The sequence below is a fragment of the Aulonocara sp. 'chitande type north' Nkhata Bay genome, linkage group LG15 (assembly GCF_057382095.1).
Source record: "Aulonocara sp. 'chitande type north' Nkhata Bay isolate Kocher_YH1m ecotype deep benthic linkage group LG15, A_spYH_male_GT1.1, whole genome shotgun sequence".
Classification (NCBI taxonomy): domain Eukaryota; kingdom Metazoa; phylum Chordata; class Actinopteri; order Cichliformes; family Cichlidae; genus Aulonocara; species Aulonocara sp. 'chitande type north' Nkhata Bay.
In genome coordinates this window covers 23,624,035-23,641,516 of record NC_141358.1, presented here as the reverse complement: position 1 = coordinate 23,641,516, position 17,482 = coordinate 23,624,035, and the positions used below count along the sequence as shown (strand labels likewise).

The following is a 17,482-nucleotide window of genomic DNA, read 5'->3' as shown; positions in this document are numbered from 1 at the left end:
TATCATTTTACACATGTAAAGACATATAGATATCCACATATAGCTTTCATTTGTACGTGGAAATGATAAATAAATCCACCAGGATTAAGCTGTTTTCTTAACTCAGCAGTTTCTGTCATATTTCAGGCCTGTTTATAGAACAAAATGATTAGCTTTGGGTCTGATTTTAATGAGGGTGGTCTCTCCCTATGCAGCTACTCTCAAAAAAGCCAGAAATGGTTTTGAAGGTTGTCAAACTACATCTTTATTGATATATACCTAGTTCGTCATTAAGGGTAGAGGGGAGGTCGTCAGATGTTGTTTTCATGGGGGTAGATAAAGAAGGTAGTCAGAAATGCACAAAAGAAATGAACAGTATTAAACAGGCCAATATCAATAGTAGGTTCAATGTGTTACATTTCTAGGGAAGCAGACGCCAGGTTTCAGTGTATGATTTCAGAGAGGTTTGTGGTTATGACTTAGCTACGGCGTAACGTTCCTGCTGAATCATAAATCCCCTGTAAGCAGGCCATGTGTGGTAGCTCTGCTACTATTAGTGTGAATGTGCATGCAAATGCATTTTTGTTAACATTATATCTAGCCTGTTTAGTCTTTGCAAATAAATAGCCATGCTACATTTAAACTTGGTACCAGGAATATTGATAATATTCTATGGCACTGCAGGAAACCACAGTAACTGTTGCTATAAACTGCTGCTCAGCTTTAGTCTTGTATGAGTGACTTGTGTTGTTGTTGTTGGATAGTCTTTATATAACATCCAGAGAAAGTTTGAGTTTTTAAAATGCCTGGAGACTAATGTTCTTTATTTTAGTTTCACAATGATGGAAGTTTATCCCATGAAGGTTTGAAAGGGTGTTAAGAGATAAAATAAATTACTTCAAGTGGTGCCTTGCTGATAGGCATTTTAAGATGTGAAAAGGGGACACTTGTTTTACCAAGACTTAACCAGTAATTATACATAGAAACATACATACCTCCATAGTTAAACACTTATGTCTGCTTTGAAGACATCAAAAACATTCAGCTGGAGCATATTTTCAGGTCGTGCCAGATTTACTTCGTCTTTGAAACACTAATTCTTAGCCTGCCAGAGAGCTAACCATCGTTAGCATGTGCTAATCCCCCATCACTTGACATGCGAGAGGTGCGAGAGGTGCTAGCCAGCTGTGCTAGCTTTTAAGCTTTAATACTCTGAGAGTGAGTGAGTGAGCTAGCGTTGAGCTAATCGGTCTTAATGCCATGCATATGGAGATGGCTAGCTACTATAGCAGCAGCTAATCCTAGTGGCTACAGGAACAACCTCAATCCCTTCACTTTTAAAGAATATGTCAATTTTAGCAACTACGGCATAAGATTAAGATTAAAGCAGGGGAATAAAAATAGTGCAAAGGAAAGACAAGAGATGGTAGGAGAGAAGATTGGGCATGTTATTTTGAAAGCATGCACTTGCTCATGTTCATTTCTAAGGTTTATTTATAATAATTATGTCTGAACAAAAGTGCAGAGATAAATATTATTTTATACAAAGGAAGCTTAAAGACAAAAGATGGAGATGCAAAAGAAATAAGGACTCAAAAGGAAAACAAATGAGGAAGTGAGAGAGACGACCTATTCTAAGCTAATCTTTCTGGGTTAAAGAGCAGCTAAATTACCAGTTTGAGACAAACACCAGAGGGTCTTTAGTGTGCCGAGTTACAGTGTGAGGACAGGAAATGATGTCATGCTGGTGTGGGCACAGAAGTATCTCAGTAGCTCTTATCTTTAAGTGCATGTGTGCGCCTCTACAAGTGCTTCACACTGAAGCACCTGCTGCTCGCTTTCTCTCCCTCAGTCTCTGAAATCACAGCCTTTAGACGGACCCCTCCTCCTCCTCTTCCATTTCCTCCCGCTCCTCCTCCTTCCGTCCGTCACATGTTATAAGCCGGAGAGGCAGTGCACTGACATGGGCCACAATCTCTCTATTGCTCTCTGTGTTTCAGGCAGGAAGCCACCAAGTGGCACAGCAGAGGCGAGCCACCTGTTCCTCCCTGGCAGAGGAGATCATGGAGGGATGAAAAGATGAAGGAGGGGGTAGAGAAGCAAAAAGGAAGAGCGGAGGGATGGAGGAAAGGGGTGCAAGAGCAGAGGAAGATGGAAGGGAGGAGTAACAAATTACAGATCATTATAAACAATTTAGAATAAAGGAACAAAAAAGGAAAAAAGAAACCAGGCAGAGAGGTAAAGAAAGGCAAAGGTAGAGAAAATGTTAAGAAGATAGAAGGGCAGCATAGTGAGGAACTGAAGGAGAAGGGGCGAAAGGGGAAACTGAGGACAGAGCAAGGGAAAGATGGAGCCATCAGGATAAGAGAAACTGGATGGATAGTAGGAGAAAAAAGAAACTGGCTGAAGGTAAGAAAGCAGAGAGATTGATGGTAAGGCAAAGGGATGAAAGGAGTTAAAAGGGAAAATGAAAGATTACAAAAAATCAACTGGAAGCAGAGACGGAGCGAAAGGATGTTGGAAGTGACAGGAGGCGACTCGAGGTGGAGAAAGCAGGGGACGCCTAATTACAATCCCTCCTCCCTCTCTCTTGACCTTGTCCTCTCTCCATTCATCACTCCAGCTCTTCCTCCCACAAACATCCTGTTATTTTTTCTGAACACCTCTTGAGCGGAGCAGTCGCCACGTCACTCTGCAGGCCACGAGTGATGCTTCGACTCGATGGCAAAAGAAAAGGAATCGTCCCTGACAGGGTTTAAACTGCACTCTGAAGGTCACCTTTGTGAATGAACAAATGACTTGTGTTGTGTTTACAGGAAGTTTAAAGATGCTTTCAGATTATAAACATGGCCAGTGACTGTACATATGTATTAGCACATATTCATAACACGATTTGATTGGTTAGTGGCAGCACGGGTGCAATAAAGCAGAACTTTTTTCAATTCTTTAACGCATACAAAGTGGAGCAGCAGGCATCATCCCATTCAAAGGATGAGTGGCAAGAAGGCGAAAGCCTGAAACCAGCATCTCTGAATGAATATGAAGAAAAATGCAAAACCTGTGCAGTGCTGGCAACCGCCTGTCCAAACTGGCAACGGAGATGAAGTGAAGACTGAAAGAAGGTGAAATAGTGTAAAACCACATGGATAGATTAATATATGCAGATATGCATGAACTAAATTTGATGGGTATAGTTTCTCTTTCTCTGACTCACACACGCACGCACGCACGCACGCACGCACACACACACACACACACACACACACACACACACACACACACACACACACATATATATAGAGCATGTACAGGAAATGTGCAGGCTGCAAGCGCAACAAAGCTGTCATTTGCATGAGGAACGATGCGGAAGCGAAACTGAGACTCTTTATTGTACCGCACTTTACTCAGACACACCACTATTACTCTCCCTGTCTCTATTTTTCTCTCTCTCTCTCCCTCATACATACACACACACACACACACACACACACACACACACACACACACACACACACACACACACACACACACACACACACTGCTTTCCATGCCATTTGAATGCACAAACAAAGAAGCCAGTGGACTTCTGGTTACATGGAGGAAATGGGAACCAAACTAACTGCTGTTGTCTCGGCAATATTCATATCCCACTAATGCTATTCAAATTCATCACTCTGTTATCTCACTCATGCCCTGCACATACACACACATACACACACGCACATGGATGAATGCACACACACGCACATCAGGAGGGCAACCACTCACTCTGACATAGTACACACGATCGTCAGTCTGCCCTCGACAAGTGTGTGTGTGTATCAGACTCACTCTCCAATGTGATGCTGTCAAGGGCACAGCTTGCATCCGCTGTACCAAGCTGTGGTCACCATGGTTACAGAACATACACTTCTTCCTCTTCACCTCCTCTTTTTTTTTACAGTCTTTATGAGAGCACAGTATTTTGTCATAGTGGACGGGTGTGTTTCTCTCACTTCCTTGTCTGCTTTAACCAATGACTCAACAGATGTGAAGCTTTCACTGGTTTGCTGTTCATTACTGGTTTATCTGCTTACTTCCCAACTCACCGTTTAGCATGGTGTCCATTTGGTTCTCTTTTTTTTTTATTAAAATTTTCCTTTTATTATTTCACCTCACTTTTGTGGACTTTTTCTAACTTGTTTATGTGGTCTTGTCAGACTAGGTAAAAAAGTGTGGCTAATATTAGCAGCACTGGTATCGGCGACCTTCATTTTTCGCATTTTACCGTCCTCACATCTGTGCAGAAGTTCATTGATTCATTGTACAACATAAAATCTTTACTTTCTGAATGGCTTGTCTGCCACTTTCCACCACAGAGAAATGGAGCAGGTTGCAGCCTTCTGTCAGGCCTGGAGTCCAGGCTAGTGGTAAGTAGTATCATGAAATGTCAGGAACAAAAGTTTATTTGTGTTGTAGATTAATAAAGCTAGCAGGGAATCAACAGCGGTTTAATTTGAAAACTGCTGCTCCAGTTTTGAGTACATTACCATCAACTTGTGCCAAGCAAACAATGACCCACTTTTAGTAATACGTGCATAGAAATGTTCTCAACCTGCGCAAAACATGAATGTGTCATGATCCTGGGTCCTTTTGACCCAGCGTTTTGTGTTTTCTCTTCGCGATTTTGGTTCTGTTCTTCCTCTGGTTAGTGTTTACTCTGTTCTGCCCGTGTGTTCCTGTATCTAGTCCGCGTTTCTTAGTTTGTGTCCTTTCATGTGTAAGTTCCTGTTTTATTGTGAAGGTCTGTGTCTTATGTGAGTGTTTTCAGTTTGCCTCCCTAGTCTCGTCATGTTAATTACTCCCAGCTGTGTCCCCACCTGTATGTAATCCCCCTGTGTTCTCTGAGTGTATTTAAGTTGTGTCTTCTGTCATAGTAGTTGCTGGTTCGTCTGTGTTGTTTCCCCTCGGTCTCCCTGCGTCTCTTGCGTATTTCCCCGGACCTCCCTGCATCCTCGTTTCTGGTTTGTGTTATTAGCTTACCCAGTTTAGGTTTCCGGTTTCTTGTTTTTCCACCAGTGCTGTTTTGTGCCCACCGTTGTAAATAAATATTCACCTGCACCAGAGCTGCCGCCTTTTGGGTCCTTTTCTACAACTCCACACGGCTTGCCCCGCAAACCGTGACAGAACGAACCAGCCACCATGGACCCAGCGGCAGTCAATCCGTCCGAGGAGCTCCAGGATGACATCGGCTACAATGTGGAGATCCTCCTCGGGCTGTGGCTGGAGAATCCTCCGTACGAGCTTCGCCGCGCCGTGGAAGGTCGGCTACAACGGCTCTTTTCCGGCCTGCCATGGCTACTAAATTCACTTCCTCTGACCATACAGGCTTTTCTCCGGCACACACCCCACCTTCTCTCAGCCACTCCTGCCTCGCTGCCCGACTCGCCGGATGCGATCTTGCCCGGCCCGTCGGAGCCGTCTGCGGGGAGGAAACGCCGATCGCGCCGCAAGCGCGCCACCCCACAGCTGGACGTTCGGACTTCTAATTCGCCGGCTGTGGTGAGTGAGGACTGTTTTCCATTTGCGGACTGTATGACTGTTCATTCAGGGGCGGTGTTCTGTGCGGCAGATGACTTTGTGAACAGCATATCACCTCCCCCGCAGCCACTCTCAGCTCAGTTAGCTCCCCCGCAGCCACTCTCAGCCCAGTTAGCTCCCGCGCAGCCACTCTCAGCCCAGTTAGCTCCCCCGCAGCCAGTGCCACCCTCAGCTCCGTCTCCAGTGCCACCCTCAGCTCCGTCTCCAGTGCCACCCTCAGCTCCGTCTCCAGTGCCACCCTCAGCTCCGTCTCCAGTGCCACCCTCAGCTCCGTCTCCAGTGCCACTCTCAGCTCAGTCTCCAGTGCCGCCTGTAGCGCAGGCCCCAGTAGCTCCAGTGCCGCCTGTAGCGCAGGCCCCAGTAGCTCCAGTGCCGTCTGTAGCGCAGGCCCCAGTGGCTCCAGTGCCGCCTGTAGCGCAGGCCCCAGTGGCTGCAGGCCCCAGTGGCTCCAGTGCCACCTGTAGCGCAGGCCCCAGTGGCTCCAGTGCCGCCTGTAGCGCAGGCCCCAGTGGCTCCAGTGCCGCCTGTAGCGCAGGCCCCAGTGGCTCCAGTGCCGCCTGTAGCGCAGGCCCCAGTAGCTCTGGCTCCAGCATTACCGGTTCCACTCGTTCACTCCGTGCAGGGAGAAAGCCTAAGTCCTACTCAAGGTGCTTTTCATGGTTCAGCCGCCATTGGCACTGTTTGCCGCTCCAGGGCTTCCCCAGAGGCTAGGTCCCAGTCCTCAGCTGATTCTGGACCCCTGGAGTTTAAGCAGCCACCTGGGAAGTGCCCCGTGTCAGTGCTGTCTGAGCAGGGCCAGTGCTCAGCACAGCACCCATTTCCTTCATGTCTGCCAGTGGACTCCATGCCTGCTGGCTTTGTGATGGCTTCTGCTGGAGGGTCCAAGGGGCCCGTCCAGCCTTCGTCTCGTATCTCCGCTGGAGGGTCCGAGGGACTGCTCCGGCCTTCGTCTCGTGTCTCCGCTGGAGGGTCCGACGGACCGCTCCGGCCTTTGTTTCCTGTTTCCGCTGGAGGGTCCGAGGGACCGCTCCGGCCTTTGTCTCCTGTTTCAGCTGGGGGGCCCGAGGAGCCCGTCCAGCAGCCTTCCTCGTCAGCTGGTGGTTCCGGAGAACCACACCAGCCTCACGCCGCGTCAGCTGGAGGGCCCGAGGAGCCTGTCCAGCCGCCACCTGCGGCTGCCTCGTCGTCGCCTGGTCCAGCTTCATCCGAGTCTTCGTCGTCGCCTGGTCCGGCTTCATTCGAGTCTTCGTCCTCGCCTGGTCCAGCTTCAGCCTGTGCTTCGCCTGGTCCGGCCTCATCAGAGTCTTCATCCTCGTCTGGTCCGGCCTCATCAGAGTCTTCATCCTCGTCTGGTCCGGCCTCATCAGAGTCTTCATCCTGCCTCCCTCTTCCCGCTCCTCCACAACCACCCACACATGCAGGGCCTTGGAGTGGGGGTATGTCACCAGGGTGCAGAGGAGGCTACCCCCCCCCCCCCCCCCTGTCCCCTTCTGGCTGCCTCTGCCTCAATTTTATCCCACAACTTAGACATTCACATTATTCACACTCTCATTACACATACATATAGGATCTTGGGGGTGGGCACAATCACGGAGTCCAAATCACCATCAGGGTGTATACCTCACCCCTGACGTCGTTGCCCACCTCTCAATTTTAAATACACTTAGTCATTGAGGGTTAGCAGGAGGGACTATGCGCTTACCTGCTGCTCCTTGGCAGGTAGCTCCATGCCCTCCTGGGTTTTAATTGCACCTTAGAACACATATGCATCAACACTACAATGAGCGGGTGGAGGGAGGTTTGGAGTCTTCTCCCACCCCCATTCTCTGCGGCCTGCTGGAGCGGGAGGGCTAGTAGGAGGAGTTGGCCGTCCGACTGCGGTCTGGGGTGTGGGGCCTCCCTGCTGCTGCGGAGTCGGGGTGGTCTGCCTCTCCCCACCGCAGGGAAAAGGGTAACACCACCTGGGTCTGGGTGCAATTCCCCCCTCCAGGGGCAAGGGTACCTAGACCCGGTTTGTAGAGTACGCTTGGGGAGTGTGATTGTGTGTACAGCGTCTCTTTATGTCTGTCTCCACGTTGGTTGAGTGTGGAGTGAGTGCATATGAGAGCATGAGGGTGGGAATGGATGTTTGTGTCTGTGTGTACCTGTATGTCTGTGTCTATATGTCAGGTTGGGTATCAGACGCCACCTCTCTGGGGACACCTCAGGCCCTCCAAGGTTTGGAGGCCTATCTCCACCCACCACCACTTCCCCTGCCGGTGGCGGACTCCCTCAGGTGTCGGTGTGTTGGTGGTTCTTTGTGTCTGGGGGTGGGCGTCCGGGTACACACCGGCTCACTCCTTGGCGGCCACTTGTCGGGGCCTGGGGCTCGCTCGGGCCCCTTTGGAGGTGGGGTGCCCCCGGCCTCTCGGCCTAGGGCTCGGTCACTCAGGCGCAGCTGGGGGCCGGCGGAGCTCACGGGCGCGTCACTGCAACTCCCCCTGACTTCTGCTCCGCGGCTGCCCCTCTGTTGGTCTTCCATGGTCTCTTGTGTTCTGGGGGCCTCTGGATGTCTGGAGTTTTGATCTCCTCCATACCCGCTTCACACCCTGGAGGACGGGGCTGTGGCCCCCCCACACTCCCTAGCAGATCATTACATGGAGAAACCTTTGGAATGCAAGCATGCTGATCCACACAGGTATGCACACATGGGTATTCACAGACACGGACTAAAGCTTTCTTGGCTGCTGCCTCAAAGCACACTGTGCGCTGTCTATCTTGCGTGCTGCACAATATCGTTTATTATTTAGTAAATATTGATATCTATGACTAGCTAGTTTATTGTGATGGTGCTTTGTTTTCTCTATTATTATGTTGCTCTTTGTTGTTTGCTGTCTCCTCTGTTTGTTTTTTTTGTTTGTTTGGTTTTTTTTTTTTTTCTCCATACAGGTGACCCAGGAGTTCTTTTTTTTTTTCTCTCTCTTCCCCCCCTTCTCACCGTCTCTTCTCCTCTTTGGTTTTCTTTCTTTCTCTCCCCCTCTCTCTCTCATTCATTCCCCCTGTCCTATTTATTAAAAAAAAAAAAAAAAGACAAAGGATGAACTGAAGCTCTGCCATCACGTAAAAAAAAAAAAAAAAAAAAAAAAAGTCTTCATCCTCGTCTGGTCCGGCCTCATCAGAGTCTTCTGCTACGCCTGGTCCTGCGGCCTCTGCTTCTGCTACGCCTGGTCCTGCGGCCTCTGCTTCTGCCACGCCTGGTCCTGCGGCTGTTATGCCGCCGCCCAAGCCTCGTTCTGCACCTCGATATCGCCGGCCATTTTCTGGGCCACCTGCTGGACGTCACCGCCATCGGGGTCGGCCCCCTGAACTGCTCCGTGGTCTCCTTCGTCGCCGCCGCTGCCTTCCGCACGGCCGGCCCCCGGACCGCCATCGCCTGAGTGGCCGCCGCTGCCTTCCGCACGGCCGGTCCCCGGACCGCCATCGCCTGAGTGGCCGCCGTTGCCTTCCGCACGGCCGGCCCCCGGACCGCCATCGCCTGAGTGGCCGCCGTTGCCTTCCGCACGGCCGGCCCCCGGACCGCCATCGCCTGAGTGGCCGCCGTTGCCTTCCGCACGGCCGGCCCCCGGACCGCCATCGCCTGAGTGGCCGCCGTTGCCTTCCGCACGGCCGGCCCCCGGACCGCCATCGCCTGAGTGGCCGCCGTTGCCTTCCGCACGGCCGGCCCCCGGACCGCCATCGCCTGAGTGGCCGCCGTTGCCTTCCGCACGGCCGGCCCCCGGACCGCCATCGCCTGAGTGGCCGCCGTTGCCTTCTGCACGGCCGGCCCCCGGACCGCCATCGCCTGAGTGGCCGCCGTTGCCGTCCGCACGGCCGGCCTCCCGAACTGTATCCACGTCGCCGCCGTTGCCGTCCGCACGGTCGGCCCCCCGAACTGTTTTGGACTCCTGTGCTGTTGGCCCCCTGGCCGGCCCCCTGAACTGTTTTGGACTCCTGTGCTGTCGGCCCCCTGAACTCTTCTGTTTTGGACTCTGTTTTTTCCTGTGTTCTGGTGTGCTTCGTTTCTTTTGGTTTTGGGCTCGTTTTTTGTTTTTGTCTTTTGGCCTTCTGGTGCTCCGGTTTTGTTTTGCTTTGAGCCCTCCTTCCTGGGCCCCCGCCGCCCGCCCTGGTCGGGTTGTTTTCTGTTTTTTCTGGCTGTTTTGTTTCTTGTTGGGCTGTCTGGAGCCAGCCTTTGAGGGGGGGGTACTGTCATGATCCTGGGTCCTTTTGACCCAGCGTTTTGTGTTTTCTCTTCGCGATTTTGGTTCTGTTCTTCCTCTGGTTAGTGTTTACTCTGTTCTGCCCGTGTGTTCCTGTATCTAGTCCGCGTTTCTTAGTTTGTGTCCTTTCATGTGTAAGTTCCTGTTTTATTGTGAAGGTCTGTGTCTTATGTGAGTGTTTTCAGTTTGCCTCCCTAGTCTCGTCATGTTAATTACTCCCAGCTGTGTCCCCACCTGTATGTAATCCCCCTGTGTTCTCTGAGTGTATTTAAGTTGTGTCTTCTGTCATAGTAGTTGCTGGTTCGTCTGTGTTGTTTCCCCTCGGTCTCCCTGCGTCTCTTGCGTATTTCCCCGGACCTCCCTGCATCCTCGTTTCTGGTTTGTGTTATTAGCTTACCCAGTTTAGGTTTCCGGTTTCTTGTTTTTCCACCAGTGCTGTTTTGTGCCCACCGTTGTAAATAAATATTCACCTGCACCAGAGCTGCCGCCTTTTGGGTCCTTTTCTACAACTCCACACGGCTTGCCCCGCAAACCGTGACAGAATGAGCACATAAAATCACCACCAGATTTATGACGTATACATACCAGCCGGTTTTGCTCTTGCCACTGTGTTTATGTTGATATATCGGAGTCATCCTAAATCAACGGGCTTGTGCTCACTGTCTGCAATCTGCAGGATAAACTCCAGCTGAAGAAAATTAAATAATAATGTCTGAGGTGCAAGGGGGAAAGGGGGCAGCTGTCCAAAGTGTTTCCATGGAAGTGATGACCTTTAAAAAACTAAAAACTGATTTCCTCATTCATTTGTTTTTCTTGTTTTTATTACCAAAAACGTGTATTTGTAAATGCTGGACATTAAAATAGGAAGAAAAAACAAAGAAGGTAGAGACAACATAGATCCCACAGCCTAACATACAAAAAAGGCCATGTGTAAAAGCCATATAGCTACAAAATCGACACAATTTTAGGTTTGTGTAAACATTCACAGAAATGAAAAGCTAGCTTTATGCCAAATGAAGCTACTGCACAATGTGGAAGAAATCTAAAAAGAGAGAACTGCCCTCCAGTTCTCACAGTACCATCCCCTTTTTTCACCTCTTTATATCAACTAAGTCGCCAGTGACTCATAGAGGTGGGGAGAATTTTAGGGTTAAGCTACTGTCTCTTTTTTATGGAATTTTTACCTGTTTAGAAAACCTACACATAAAAGCTTTTAAAACTAAATCTGCCAAGCTAACATCATTCTACATTTTTCTTCTTCAACAAAACCCAACCCCTGACCTTAAACCGAGGAGAACCTTAGCTCAGGTGGCCTGGTGGATATTAAGAGGTTAAGTTGTTAATTGCATCAACATTACCCCTCCAAAATCTAAGAAATACTTTTTTGTGCTTTGTGCCACTTGCATTCAGTTTCTTTCACAGAAATTCGCGCACACAAGAAAACGGACATGCACGAAGACGCTGTCAGAACAGCTTGTAACTGTCTAGTGCAGCCGTTGACATTTGTCACCTTCGATATCCTCAAAAACCACCTGACACGCACAAGCACACGCAGACATCATATGCATTTTTGAGTGCACCCTGTGCAAGCACTGACGCACATCCTGTGCATGTCTTCTGCTCTGTGTTTGTTTGCATGAGTGTGTAACCTGGTGTGTGCAGAAATGACACAGTGTGAAGTTTAAAGGCCCACACGTTTATGCTTTGAGGTGCAGATAGTAATCTCTGCTTTACATGATCTATTTCTGTGCACGGTCCGCCTCAACCACACACACACACAGAAACAAAGACTCGTGGGTGACAACACATACAGTTATAGAAGAAAGCATGATGTGAGAGCCAGCGGGAGATAGAAAAGAGAAAGACGGAGGATTTTTGGATTACATAGTTCATCTCATCCTTGATACCAAGCCGCCTGTTTCACAGGAAGAGGAAGTGACACCGCTGACTCTCTCTCTCTCACACACACACACACACACACACACACACACACACACACACACACACATACACACACACACAGTTTCTTCTGCTATCCATCATATTTGCAACCAACACACATTTGAAAAGCAAAGAACGCAAAAGCCCAGTCCCTAATCTTCAGCCACACACTTCTTCCATCCATCATTTTTAGTGTAATCTTCACCGCAGCAGTCACTTCACAAGTCCTCCTTCATGAATTATCCTCCATCTGTTTATAGTCACTGCTGCATCAGTATTTTTCTTCCAGCACAAGCACTATTCTTGCACAGCTCCTTTACTCTACTACTCCGCTGCTTTGAACTCAAATGCAAAACATTTGTCCTTGGTGATCATTGTCAGGGGATGCTAGTGCTTATGACTGTTTTCTGTGTCTTGACCATTAACCTTCCCATTATTACTGGAAAAGGGGCTTATATCAACTACATTAAAACATTAATGGCCCACAAAAAAAATCATTTTCGACCTGACTTGCATATTAATTTTAATACAAAGCAGCTGTACAAGGTCGGGAATAAGATCTGCATTCAGTCTTTTGATGCTACAAAGCACATCATCTTTTTTTTTTCACACAGTAGTAGTGCGTTGAGGGAATGAATGCATTGTTCATCTGTGTTTTTCTAGTTTCTTGCACTATATGAGGCCGTGGAGGATGTTATTTAGAGGGTAAGCCAAGAATATCGCATAAAAAATTATGTCAAGATTTCTATTTGATTAAGAGAAAATCATAAGATTACACACTCGCTTTAAGATTTTTAAAAACTCAGCATCATGTTTCTTTGTGATCGTGGCATCAACTAGCAGAAAACTAATGTGTCATGTTCAGCATTGGGAAGTTATGTGTAGTACTTGTACTTTCCCTTCTTTAAAAAACCCCAACATGCTAAGTTTATGCTTCCTACGTCAGCGTCTTACAAGACAGATTAAGAATCTCTTTTGTTAGCATGTTCTGGTTTGACTTCCTGATAAAATAAAAGATCATTGGCAAGGACCACAACCTCAAACGGGTTATACAATGCTTACTGATAGGGAATGGTAGATGGATTTTAGGCCTCAGTTAAAGCCTTACACTGAGGTTTGGGGAAGGCGTCGCAGAGGATCAGTGGTGCTTCCCAAGCCAGGCAGATCCCTGTGGTACCAATGACGACAATAAACAGGCACACGAAGCGGGAAGGCATTTATAGACATACAACTGGAAGAGGGGTTTATGAGATCTTGCTCCTGAATTTTGGATAAATTATCCCCAATTGAAAAGAAATGAGTAACGTGAACGAACGATCTGACAGCTTCCAATAACACTGAATTACCGGAGACATTAGCATGACAGTTGTTGTCCCACTGCTTCACCTAAACAGCCAGTCATCTGCTTTAGCTGCTTCAGGAAATATATTGCCAGGGGAGCATAATTACTCTTTATCATAGTAAACTTATAGAGCACCTCATTTTCCTCTTATTTGGTGTTCACAACACCATCTATTCAGCACATTGGTGGGATGAACCAGAAACATTGACCACGTCAATAAAACCTGAAAATTTAACGACTGTGCTCTTAATCTAGCTGGGCCTTTAACTAGTTTCCAGGATGGTTGCTGAGTGGGCAAGACTGCTATTATTATTATTATTATCTTAACAACACGTGTGCTGACTTATTTTTTTTCTTTACTTTGAATTTAGGAGACTTAAAGTGATAATTACTGTCAGCTGAAAACTATTGAAAAATTGTGTAATATTGAGAATTGTTTGGCTTTGCAAATATGACATTTTCAAAATTAAACAAGAAGGATAAAATTAATGCCAAAGTTTTTTTTTTCTTGCATTCAAAATTTGTGATTATATTTATTGAGTAGTAATGATTTGTTTAATTCTGTACAACAATTAATTCTCAAGATCCTTGCAAAACGTTTCGGTATTAAACTGTATAAGAAGCCATGCAAAAGACATTTGTTATTTTCTTGTGTTTAGTCTTAGAAAAAGTATATTTGTCCTCAACAACTGGCATGAACAATTTTCTGGTACACACACACACACACACACACACACACACACATATATATATATATATATATATATATATATATATATATATATATATATATATATATATATATATATATATATATATATATATATGATGTAAGTTTGTTTGTTTTTTTTCTTTTTTTTTTACATAAGCCTCATTTGTTTTTTTGGATTTTTTTTTGTATATCAACAGAAAAAGCCACGCCTTCTGTCAGTTGATGTCTGTTAATGACAGTTCCAGTAAAATGCGATGAGGTGATGTCATCATGAACTCAGAAGCTCAAACAGAGACATGAAGATAAGCTGTAACTTGACTTGTTTGGTAAAGGTATAAAACCTCAGGGCAGTAATTCCAGTTTGAGATGACAAAATCTGAGAATCAGTGACATGCATATGATGTCTGGCAATTCTGCACTTCTTGCTATGATACAAACCACTGCTGCCAGCCTGGGGTATATGTTTGCTTTTATTACACCAAATATTATTTTATTTCATTTTTCAGGCAGATTGGCCATCATTGTGAAAGCAGAGTTAGAAGAGATGGGTATACATTTCCGTTGGATTTCCGTTGGATTTGGATCCTAACACAGCGTCTGCTTCTGCCTTTACTCACCATAATCAGCTCAGCTCGCAAAACTTTGGTCTTGGCAAACAAAAGCTCGACCTGATTATTGTGCGTGCGAGGAGGAAAATTAGATCATTTACCAAACAGTACAAAGCATGTTAATGAAAGAGAGTCACAGAAATGTGATTGCAGGCAGCGGGAACGTTAAAGTGAGCTCTATCATTTGCACTCCCAGCTGAGGTCGCACCTCCAATAACGAAGCTGGCCAGTTTCCCCGGCAACCAGCCGGGAGGAAACAGTTGAGAGTAATTCTGGTTAAATGAAAACAGCTCAAATGGCTCCTTGTCTTACCGTCTGTTTTTTCTTTATGAGCCTCCCTCTCTCGCTCATCACAGAAGAATCAGCCATTTTAAAAGACGGTTATTATTGCAGAGAAGCACGACTTCTTAAATGAAAACTCTACTCTTGCACAGATAGTTGAAATATTTTCAACTATTTTCAACATTTTTTCTACACAAACTGCATTTTTAAACAGTTTTCTTGACTTTTTTTTTTTTAATTAAAGTGACCTACTGTACTTTTCCTTATTATCTGCCATATAGAGTCTGTTAAAGTTGTGGATGCTCATATTAAACATGGCCAAAGTTTCAAATAATGAGGTCAGTGTAAGTTCAAATAATCCATGTGGCAGAAGTTTTGGCTTCAGACTGGTCGAAATGCTCCTTTTATGCTGAGTGATTTGACGACAAAGAGAGGATGTCCTTATATGGACATCTCTGACTATCTTCTTATTGGGGAGTTTTTCCTTTCCGCTGTTGCCACGTCTTTGCTCATAAGAGGTTGTGTAATTGTTGGGTTTTCTCTGTATTATTATAGGGTTCTTGCCGTAGAATATAAAGCATTTTGTGGTGACTGCTACTACTTTTGATATTGCAATAGGCAACCAGTCACTAGAAGCTGGCTTAAAGGGCAAAATGTCACCTGAGCTATAAATTTATTTATATTACTGAGTTTTAAATATCTTCATAGATAATCACTGACTTGTCAAAATTGACCTCTATTCATTGCACCCGAAATGTTTTACCTAAACTAGCTCATAAATTACTCTATTTTGTGCGCAATGACTGGATGTCATATATTATTTTACACTATCCGGTAAGTGATGACGTGACGAATCCTACTTCCGGGCCTAAAGTAGTCTGCGTTTAATATGGCTTTTGTGTTGTTAACATGTTTAATGTTTTGTATTTTCTTCTATTTAATCTCAAAAAGCTCCTAAAACAGTCAGTGATCACCGTTGACCTCCCTCGGCTTTTATTACCGCTAATCATTTATTTAAGCTCAGTTTTTAAAACCTTAGGATGTAACTACAGCCCAGCGCATGCAGCAGTATATGAATGACTAACCTCGTATTTTGGATGGATTATCTCAGTTGTTCTCCTGGCTGAAGTTTGGTCCTTTTACAGCATCCTGCCATGCGATTACATTTGTTCCTGACCACCGAGAACACTCACTTTAACTTTTATCGAGTGGAAAAAGGTTAGCTTGTTTATATTATGCTAACATAGCTGTGTCGCTAGCGGTCACGTAGCACATCATTATATACCAGCTAGCCAAACTCCAGTAACCCTACAAACGTCACTGCTGTTTAGTTTCCTGTCTTCATTTATGTTGGAAGTGAGAACAGAGCTGTGCATTTTAATTTGTTTCCAAAACCCCGCAGTCAGGACATGCTATATTGTATTTAGATAGAAGCTAGCGAGCTAACTCCCTGCTAACTTCTAACTCCGTTAAATGTCATAAATTCCGTTTTCATGGATGCCTGGATGTTAAACTCAGTTGTTACACCTGGTAGAGCAGACACTGATCATTTTATTAAAGATGAAAGACTTTAGACAGTTTTTCAACTCTCAGTAATGCCATAGTGATCGTTTGATATATGGACCTGCAGCGGAGTTTAGGCCCAGACACGGCTAGTGACGTCAGACTTTGCGACCGGGTAGTCGCGATATACAAGTACACAGTGGTTATTAGGTTTGTGGATCCTACCTGGTGCAACCGTTTGCTTTCTGGTCCGTTTATCAAGTCCACAAATTGCCCCTAGAGGAGAAAGACAGATGACAGAATTAGAGCATGATGGCACTCTTATGCAAAACTGCCAGTTTTAAACACACTCTGTGTGCTACATGCATACAAATGGCTGCCTCCTGCACTGGAGTCATGCTGATTTCTGACATATTGCCAAATGCCCATGCAGTCTGTATCGCAGTACGGTTGTGAAAAAAGCCCCCCACTGGACCGACAATATGAACATGGCTGGGGGATGTTTAACCCACCCACTGCCCAAAGCCACATTATCACCAAGATGTGACCCACAGTATTTGCATAGTTTTGGCTTAGTGCTGCTTGTCCTGTAGTTCAAAACAGGAGAATCTTCAAAAAGCATGCAAATTTCCTTTTTGGCAGAGAGTTAAACATGACAATCAATATTTTTGTTCATCTTTGTCGATTAGGCTACACCCAGCAAAACCAGACATGTTATAAATAATCAAAATCTATGGGGGGCCTTAGAAATACTAAAAACGGCATTTGTATCACACTTGTCCTAAAAGGCCGGTCATCTGCGTTTGAGCAGTTAAAGCAATATTACTCTCTTTTTTTTTCATTAGATTTGGCAATTTTATATATGCAGCTTTTCCTTTCTGAACGGCTTCTTGGTCCACAAAAAACTGCCCTGGGGTTTTTTCAAAGATGACTGCCAAGTGGTGAGAAAAAAAGAGTAGAAATAATAATATTTCCCTTACAGCTCACTAATCTACAGCTCACCAATTAAAGCAGTTACACTGAGTCTATTTCATGCCTTTTAAACTGATGTGTAAAAATGATAAATTACTGTTTTAATTGGAGTATTGCTGAAGAGTACTTGGTAACCTTCAGTTGGTCGCCTAACAAACATCCAATGAAAATTATTTCCCTACAGCAAATAAGATTTTTAGTTTAGATAGATTAACTTTGTGGCAACAGTTTGGGGAAGGCCCTTTTCTGTTTCAGCATTACAATGGCTCCAGACATGAAGCCAGGTTCAAGAGGAAATGGTTTTCAAGTTTGGTGTGAAAACACTTGG

The 17,482-nt window shown here is 45.8% G+C and overlaps 1 protein-coding gene across 2 annotated transcripts in view; it reads right to left on the bottom strand.

Moving 5' to 3' along the window:
* The window catches only part of hivep2a (HIVEP zinc finger 2a), a 129,513-nt gene that overhangs the window by 101,362 nt on the left and 10,669 nt on the right, over nt 1-17,482 (bottom strand). Inside the window, exon 2 of one of the 2 annotated variants that reach the window (XM_086265076.1) lies at nt 16,408-16,458. The exons of the other annotated variant lie outside the window; for it this stretch is intronic. The gene's annotated coding sequence lies outside the window, so the exon portion shown is untranslated. The remainder of the gene's footprint in view (nt 1-16,407; nt 16,459-17,482) is intronic. 2 annotated transcript variants of the gene reach the window in all.